The sequence below is a fragment of the Orussus abietinus genome, unplaced genomic scaffold (genome assembly GCF_000612105.2).
Source record: "Orussus abietinus isolate OABI.00-Male unplaced genomic scaffold, Oabi_2.0 scaffold12, whole genome shotgun sequence".
In the NCBI taxonomy this organism is placed as follows: domain Eukaryota; kingdom Metazoa; phylum Arthropoda; class Insecta; order Hymenoptera; family Orussidae; genus Orussus; species Orussus abietinus.
Window position 1 is genome coordinate 1,010,431 of NW_019395990.1, and position 9,819 is coordinate 1,020,249.

Here is a 9,819-nt window from a genome sequence, read left to right on the forward strand (position 1 = left end):
TCGAGGACTCGTCACCGATGGTTTATCGGATCCCTAGGTGGTTTATTCTCAGTGTAGGATTATTTATTTACTAGCCGCTCTCCGGGGAATAACGACTCCCGGCCGCGTCGGCAGAAGACGTCCTCCACCTACGCGGGGAAGATAAACTTCCGTAACCGTCATGGGTGATACTAATTATCGCTTCCACTTGTTCCGAGCCGGTTCCCCTTTAGTTTTACGAACTCCTCCACTCTCCCGATAATTGATTGCCTACTTCGTTCCCAGTCGCGTCCTGACGATAGTTTCGAGAAGGAAACACCACCCGAGGTGCTCCAAAATGGTGCTTCTTCAAACGTGGGCAAAAAGAAGGGTAAAAAAAATGGCCTGACCAGAATATCCGTTCCTAACCTCTCTCCTCCCCGCCGGAATTGGCCCAAATTGCTGTATTTAATTTTGCGGGAAAAATTCCGGGAATTTCTAGGACCGACTTCGAGGCTGAGTCACGGAAGCCGTTCTTAGGCGGAAACCTTGCGGATGTCAGAACCCGAGATCAAGATGGATCCGTCCATCAGGGCGTCGCTTCGGTGATCTATCGGGCTCTATAATTACCCACGGCGACGTATTCGGGGAATCTTCCTCGGATGAGATCACGGCGCAATTTTCTCGAAGTGTCGCCGCGAAAGGCACGCGTGACGAAAGGGAAATCAAGGCCAGCAAAGTGGAGCGATTTGGCACCGGGCGTGAGTCTCGATGTCCTTGAACGATGAAACGATCGTTTCCGAAAATTTTTACCATTATATCCACGTGCACCAGGGTGATCGGAATGCTGCGCTCGGGCAAGGACGCGCATCTCTCATCGAAATACGCACTAAGGGTGACCCAGGAAACCGGTGGATCGGAAATACACTTTTTGAGAGTATATCAGCGCGACCAAGGAAATCCGCGTTCTGCACCTGTTAGCGACACCTTTTCCAGGAATCGATTACCCACCACCCACGTAGAGGCGACATAAGGTGCAGATTCCCTCGGGGTTCGTAATTGGGTCTAAAAAAAAATAACCAGATTGCGTATGTCTTATTCCAGTAATCGAGCGGCGTCCGCGCAGGCACCCGCGCTTTCCAGGAATTTTGCAAGAACGACGCGTACCGATAAAAGCTACTTAAAAATTCCCTATTCCAGGTTGACGTTACCATGTGCTGATTTCAGGGAACGATTTGAAAAAGTCTTGTTAAGGTCCATTGAACACCCGAACGTGCACTTGCTCTCTCAGGGCCGAAACGTTCCCGCCGTCACGGGGAAAAAAGTGCGTTTCGCACGCATGCAACACCTACACGGTAATCCGGGAATCAATAACCTGTCTCCTACGCAGAGGGTAAATAACCTTTGGTGGCTGCCACGGTGTCCGTTTCTGTTGCTGATGTATTTACGACCGCCGGCGTGATTTAGGATCCTTCTTCCTCGACGAGGCCTCGTCAACCTGTGCTTTTTCTCCGGCCGGTCCTGCCGCTCGCTTTTCCCTCCTCCTGGTCGTTTCGTCCTGACCGGAGAACGGCAATAAAGGCCCCTGGGTCCTGCAAATTAAGGTCCATATAATCCCAGGATCATCCGAGGCGGTCCCGGGATCGCCGATCGGCAGGACCACACATCCTTCGAAGAACCTAGGACCCTAGGTCCTTGCCTCCTGACGAACGTCCAGGCCTGAAAATTGCTACCTGGCGCCACAGAACCCTCGGAAATAAATTATTTCGCACGATACCTAGGACACTTCGAGGCAGGTGCAACGACCCAGGAATTTAAAGGATCCGAGAAGGTGCATCGAGAGGCGGCACGATCCTTGGATCCTTGCAACGACTTGAATCATTTTCCAGGATTTCATCGGACCCTTTGACACTGTGTCATTCTTCTTATATGGACAATTAAGGATATACGGTGATATCGAAAACGAACATGGGGATAGAGACGAAACAAACGTGGACACTCGAGGGTGGCTTCGAGCACGTCGAAGATATAAACGCTCCGTCCGATAATTTACAGTAAACATAAATAAAGGAGTGCCCTGGAACAACGCGGACGCGGAATATTGTCTCGCCCCTTGTCCACGCAGCTAAACAAAAGAGCTAACCTACTAAATCACTTTGTTAAGCGGGAATAAACGTTTCTTCGGCGGCGTTAAGTGCCTCTCCCTCGAGCACTTACCGACGTTTATCGTTTCGAAATATCCAGCGTACATTATTGAACGGTACGACCGGAGCCGGAATTTTTACTCGTCACTTGGCGACAATTCATGGGACAGTGGCTTGGCATCGCCGACAAGGCGAGGAGATAACTCGTTAACAAACGTCGGCCAACAATCGGCGGCCCTGGAGGGATTTTTCCCCGGATTTGTCCAACCTCTCAGGAATTTCGCGTCCCCCGAGCCCTGCACCCTTTATCCCTGTCAGGAGGGGATGGGTCCTTGAGACAAAAGGGCCGTAAATTGCTGTAAAAGGGAAACGGGATGGGCGGAGAGGATATTATCCTCGGAGGCAGCAGGATCGGGGAGGAAAGAGGTCTAGAGGTCGGAACCTCGGGGAGGTTTTCGGGCATCCGCGAAACTTTCCCTGCGGCTCCGGCGCCAATTTTCGACTCGAGGGGTTTACTCGTTTACCCACGTCGGCCCGAAAAACGAGGAGGGCCCATTGTCTAAGGAGGTTAGGACGATCCCAAGGGATGGACCTTCTCGCGTCCCTTGGCTTCACGTTCCCGGAAAAGGGACGCCCATCGGGTCCAACTGTTAAGTCCCAAGGGATGACGAAGAGCACCCTTGCGCCACCTATGGAAACGAAACCCCAAAAAAACAATCCAACCTCGTCGTAATAATTTTCCCTCCCCTATAAACCTAACCTTATCACCCAGAAAAATAATTGCCGAGGTTAGAAATTATCACCTAGAAAATACCCACATCCTAAAAAGGTCAATTATTTAGGGCGAAACGTGCAGGACCCATTTTTTATTATCCTGGGATAATCACCTAGATTTCTCCTCGATCCTCGAGACTCCCCATGGAATTCTTGTTCATCCGATCTAACATTCTTCCATCCTCTCCCATAAATTTCACGCCACAGCCCACGAATGCTTTTCGTCGCACCTGTTAATTAGACCCGATAAGCACCCATCGAGCTCGTCGAATGCTCGCCCTGGTGTCTCTTGGAGACATCCCCGGCATTAATTCAATACGTACCCCCCTCAGCTCTCGTGGAGCGGAGATAAGCGCCGTTCCGTCCATCGCGATAGCAGAAGGGGGTGCATCGGGTTGCGGGAATCCACCCCATAACTTTTCCCGATTTCCAGGCCTCGGGGCTTCCGCGATGCAGCCGTGGCGAGGGTCGATTCCCAGGGATTGACGTCAGGAGTGGTGGCTTTCTATAGCGGAGCCCAATGCAGATAACACCGAGATCCGAGGTCGAGTGAAATATTCAGGACGATCCTACGCTCCTATTTTCGCTTAAGCCCCCTCGGCCCGATCATCGGGGCGCAACGTGCATCGCAAAGGATAATTGAACGTCGAACGGCGATCTGCCGCTGACGCGAAATCAGGATCGGCCTAAATCGAGAGCTGAGAAAATGAACGCAAGAGAAATAGTGGGAGAGATAAGGGAAAACGAGAGGAGGAGAGGAAGAGAAGCAGGGCGCCATTGGTCTTGGCCGCGGAGTCCTTTGTCTTCCTCGAGGCGCTCCGATGGTCCTTCGCGGTTCTTCTTGATCCACGATGGACCATCGTGAGTTGCGAAAAGGAAAAAAAAAGTGGAAGATAAGGACCCGTAAGAACCTTACTCGTGGCGGTGGACGATCCAGGAGACGTCGGAGTTACCGTGTGGACGACCCCTTAACTCGGATCCCCAATTTTGCGCGGCGAGGTGCACCTCCGCGGGACGCGGTAACGAGCCATTATGGTAATGGAATACCAACATGAATGAGTTGCACAATTGCGGGGCCAATTGAAGTGCGAGTGCCCCTTAAACGGGGAAAGCCGCGTAACCGCGGAAACCTCGGTGCGTAAGAGAGTAGTGGATGTGGTTTAGAGATTGGCGTGCCGTATACGTGTGTGCGTGCATATTTAAATATATATACACATGTACATACGTGTATTAAGTCGCAAGTAAGCGCAAGTTATTATAATACTCCATGCCCCGCGACATGAGAATTTTTTTCGAGCGACCTTGTGCGGTAAAAAATTGATAATTAATACCAAAATGAAGTTACACTCGATTTCCATTGATTGACGAATCCATGGAGACGTGATTTGAAGTTACTACCCTAATCGCGCTTATCACGCGCGCGATACTCGTCAACCGCGTGTGGGTACGCATGCGCGTCGCATATGTGTGTAATCGATGACTAAAGTCAACGTCACCGCTCGCCACGGGAATTAAGCCTCTCCTTCTGCCTCGGTCCATCCGTTTCTCGGAAAGAACCCTTTCGCTCGTTCACCTCTTTCGCTCTGTCGTTTTTCCACCGGCAAGCGCGATCTCTCTCCCACCCGAATTCCCACCGATGGGCCTCTCTCTCCCCAGCCATTCCGGCCGCGATCCATCTTCCTTTATTCCCTCAATTCTCTCTTTCTTCCTCTCATTCATCCATCCTGGCCCGTCGTTTATCTCCCGGAGGTTCGCACTCCTGCCCCACCCTCCTCGCACACGTGTGACGAAGGTAGAAGGAAGGGAGAGAGAAAATCCCCGGGTTAGACAGAAAGACAAGGACGGACGGAACTCCCTTATTGAGAGGATCTCTCGAGGGGAGAAAAAACCACGTGACGGTCCGATGGGAGCACGAGAGGAACGATCTTTATTGGGAGGAAAAGAAGAAACAAAGACCCCAGAACGTCCGGAGCCGTCAAAATCGAGGAAAGCGACTTCTCTCGAATCGGATTATCGCCGGAGAATTTTTACGTGGAGGCTCCATTGATGACTCGCGCCGCCACGGGTCCGTGCCCGAGAACGAGGGAGAAAAGGAAAAAGAGGCCGATAAGGAGTCCGCCTGAGAGGGGGGTAAAAAAGAGGGGGCAGAAAGGAGGACGAAGAGAGGGGCCGCGCGTCAGAGAGCGAAAACGGTGCGGAAGATCGCGGAGATCCCTTTCGAGAGGTCGGGAGGAGCGACGAGGAAGGCGAACGGACGAGGGCCGCAGATTAGGAGAGGATCCGCGAATGACAAAGCGGTCTATTTATGCGCGAGGCCTCTTCGGGTACTCCCCTTCGCTCTTACGCATCCGAGCACCCCCCTCCGATGTCCCTCTTCTCTCCCGACTTTTACGCCATTACGACCAGCCAATTAAACCAGGCTGATCGGGAGGGAACGACGCAAACAAATACGCGTCGCGCGTGCGCCGCGGTTTCGCAACGCGATAACGCACCAGCGTTGATCTCGTTCGGGCCACGCGATTTCTGCATCCCGATAAGCTACTTCTCTCTGCCGCTGTGCACCATTATAGCTCCCCAGGCGAAGTGCTGGCCAGTGGGTTGAGTAATCTTGAGTAACGGGTCGAGGCGTCTTGAGTTCTGAAATGTGGTCCTGCACCGCAATCAGAGCGTACCTGTGGTATCGATGGTTTTGTCATTCTTAAAGTGGGATTTCTGCCACGGTTACTAAAAATATATATGTATATCAGAACCTTCTCGTTAATAAATGTCCGATTTTTCCAAATGACGATCCGGTCTGAGTCCGGTCTCTTCTAGGTTGATCGCGCCGAGTCTTGCCGACCGTTCCCTGGCCAACCTCTCCCGGGTCGGCGACCAGTCTTAAACGGGTCTCGTTAGATGGTCAGACGTAAGATTGATCTAATCGGGGCAGACCAGTCTCGCTGGAAGAGGCTCTTGCCCGATCGGGACCATCCAGAGTGCGCAGACCGATCCAGATCGCACACGGATGCGAGCGCACTCGATTCGGCCCGATACCCGGGACGTCTGCGTCGACGGAACCCGGTCTGGAGGACAAAAAAAAATCTCTATAACCACGAAGGTTTCGATACATTACCAGAGATAGAAGGGACTCACCCGAGGGGAAACCATCGAACCCAGAGTTCCTCTGAACCTCGGCCCGTTTGTATACCTCCATCCAATACCCAAAGCATTATCGGGAACTCTAGCGTTCCTTGTTGCAATCGGCTCTTCTTATAGCGAAGCACGTGGATTACCGTCCTACATGTCGGATAAACGTACATCGTTAGACGTCCAATCGAGTCCCTTGCTACCCCCCGCATGCCTCCATAACCTCAAATGCCGGACGCAACAGGCGAGGCGGCGAAAGGCCGAGGTGACCCTTCACGCGACGTGTGCGAACTAATCCCATCAACCTTCGTAACATATTCCGGTCACAGGGTGCTCCGGTTCCCTCCCGAACGACGTCAACGTCGACGTCGGGCCGAGACGCCGCGTCGCTTTAATAGGAACATTCCTGCAGGATACCCAGGAATGCCAGGAGTACCATTCCCGATGACGACCGCTCGCCCCAGTTCTCGCTTTACCCCCGAACCCCTCCGCCTAGAAAATTACACCTCAACGACCTTAATTACAAGAATCATTACCTAACGCAACCAACAATTCGCATCAATTTTCAAAGTCGATTAGGATTACTTTCGTTAGATGAAATCCAAGAGCCCGGCAGCATCGTCACGAAGCACACTCGGGGACTATTAAGCAGTCCATTGCTCGCCACCCAATTATCAAGGAGCTATCGATAACAGAATCGTCTGGTCTCGATCCTCGCCCCTTCCAGGCGGCGTGACGTCACCAGGGAGAGCTCGGCTCGGCTCCGAGCGGCGAAGGCCAGACGGAGAGCGCGTTCGGGTCGGGGAAGGGAGGGTGACCGTCGAGGCGGCGAGGGGCGGGAGGGGAAGGGCGGGCGAGCGACCTCAGCGCGCCCGCGGGAGGGGGCGAAGGCCTCGGCCGTTGATCGTCGCGAGCCGAGCGGGAAACCCGAGCCGGGCAACGGTCGGGCGCTCGGTGCGGGCCGAGCGGCCCCGACCCCGCCCGAGCTCGGCCGAGTCCGGCCGAAGCCGCGACGCCGAGCGATCGGGCCCGGTCGGGCGCGCCGGACGCCGGGCGCAATCTCAGGTTCCGCCGGAGTTCCGGGGCAGCCGGACTGTTGTTCGCCCGAGACGCCGGGACATTCCTGGAATCGCCCCTCCGTGGCATTTCCCTCCTCTACCCCCCCATCCGCCTCCCGCTTCGACGACCAATGGGGGCGCAGCCTCCTTTTGCCGTCACGCTCGAGCGCACTCGCGCACGGCGTATACATCGCGTGCCTCGCTCGGATCTCCCTGGGTCCGTATCTCTCTGTCTCTCTCTCGCAGGCGTATTCACGAGCCTCTTACGTAGTAGCACCGCGGTCCCGGCACTTTACTCATCGGTCGGTCCCCAGGGCCGTACCCGGGGATCCGCCGTGGGAGTCGCGCTTCCGGGAACTCCTGCGACCGGATCCGGCCGAATCCGACAGAATCTTCGGAGTCGATTTTGGAGCCGCGACTCGACGCTGTTGCGAAACGCCGCAGGTTGGTTTCGTCCGTTTCGCGGGAAGGCCGCTTCCCGGAATCCTTTGCCCGGCTTTATTTTGATGCAACGGGCCGAGGGTGCCCATCGCACCGCCGGGAGAAATGAACTTCCGCGGCCCCTCTCGTAAACCGGAATGACGTTTTATTACTCGCGCGCCATTGCTCGCCGGTAAAACACGCGCCGGTGCGCGTCGTTAAAGACCGCGGAAAAGCGTGCGGAAAGTAGACGGACCGGCAGCGCCGATTTTATCTCGAGACGGTCGATCGACTTCCGGAAGTGGGTCGAAAAGTCCCGCCGGGGACGAGAGTCGAGCTTGTCCATCCTCGATGACCGCTCGGCGGGACTAATGGATCGGAATTACCTGCATTACCGACGAGGGCTCGCGTTACCTGGGGGTTGATCGTGTACAAGTATAGTCGGACGTCAATGGGGTTCCCTCCTTGTCTAGAGGAAGGCGGACTTGTTGCTTCGAGACGGTGGGTATATTTTGTCCCGGCTGCACTTACGGGACAACCGATGCACCCAGGTCCAACTGCAGCGAGAAAACCTCACCTTACGCTGGGTGCTGGAATCGCTTATCGATTATTATAACCGTCGCAATTATTCTAATTATTTTCCGTCGAAGATAATATTCGCTTCTATTTTTATTTTTTTTTCCACAGTACTTCTCATTACTCGAGGAGTCTTGACACGATGACTATATTTAATGCCTGCGGATCTATCTCGTTATGAGGATTCCACCGGGCGTTCCCGGTTCCCTAAAATCCGGGGATCCCGAAATCCTGCGAGATTCCCGGTTCTCCTGGCGAAGAGGGCAGGGGAGCCTTCCAGGAATTTGGGCCTGATTTGGGGAACCTCCTAGGGACTCACCAGGCCTTCGGCATGGGGTAGGGTTCCTAGGGATTTTCACCGCCAGGGTGCCTCCACCTTTTCAAGGAGTTCGGGCTACGCTAGGAGCCTCGGGAATAAAGGAGCGGCAGGTGCAGGGATCCCCGGTGACGTTACCTCGCGTGCTCTTTCTCTCCCCCTCTCTCGATCTTCGTTGAACTTCCTGGTTTCTTTTTTAGACGCGCCGATCGAGGGGAACCCGAGTCCTGCGGTTCTACCGATCAGCTGCGCTAGGAGTTCCAGGATCCGGCGACGATTTCGAGGAAACGATGCGGAAAACCTTACCCTGGTGCTTCGTGCACGACGGACGCATTTCTTGGGTATCGATTTTTACCGAGATTCCCTTCGATCGATCGATCCGGCATCTTTTTGGAATGCGACCTTCCGGGCCCCTCGGGAGGAATCCTCGGATTCGGCCAGAAGTTCGCAAAAGGAGGACTCGGTGTCGATGACCGGTAGTCACCTGTCGTCGCGAGGGAATTTAGGGGGCGATGAGACTACTTCACCCAGGTATCCGCGATCACGAATTGTTCTTGACACTGACACTATTTCACCCTGCCTCGAGGTAACGCCACCTCGCAAACCCGACTCGACTTATTTCGGGACCCGAATTCTTTGACCCCTTTTCCAGATCGCGCGTATCGGAATGTTTACTCCGGCCGGCTCCGCTTTCATCGACAAGGGAAAGGAAGAGGCAGGGTAATGGAAATCCAGGGCAGCCACTGTGCCTTGCAGAATTCTCCGAAGTATTCCCCGATTCCGGGCGACCGGTCCCTGTGTAATCTGCTGGCCATCCCGAGGGTCCGCCGAGCAGGATTCACCGAATTCGGTCCATCGACGAATCCTCTCCGGATACCTACGAATCTGCAAATAATCAAGAACGTCCCACAAAATGCGCATTTCTAATCACTCCGCTATTTTTATCCCCACTGTGGCATCTTGTATACACGATTGTCTCGCCCCGCAAGGTGCGTGTAGGTAAATACTTGGCGTGTCCGCCGAGACGCAGGAGGCGTCTCGTTTCCTGGGGCGATACGCAAACACTAACGGTACCGCTCGTGCCGATCGTACGTTATTTAGTCGGAGGGAATTCCCCTAGGATAATCGAGCCTGGCAAACGTTCGGACGCAACAAGTCCACTCGAACCGCCGCGCCGCCGTCGAGGACGCTCGAGGACGCGCGCGGCCGCCATCTTTGATTTCTGACGTCCGCGCATTTTCCCCGCAAAAATTAATTCCCTCGCATCGCTGAACCTCGCGGTTCGACCGCGACTTGTAAACGCACATGGGCCGCGTGTCGTCGGAGTGGAGGTCGAGGTGTTTCGTCGAGCAGTTTTCTTCCAACTTTTCTCGGAATAGTCGCCGGACGGTCGGCGGGGCGGCCGCCATCTTTTTTTCTTTTTCTCCCCACGGCGAGGTCTACGCGA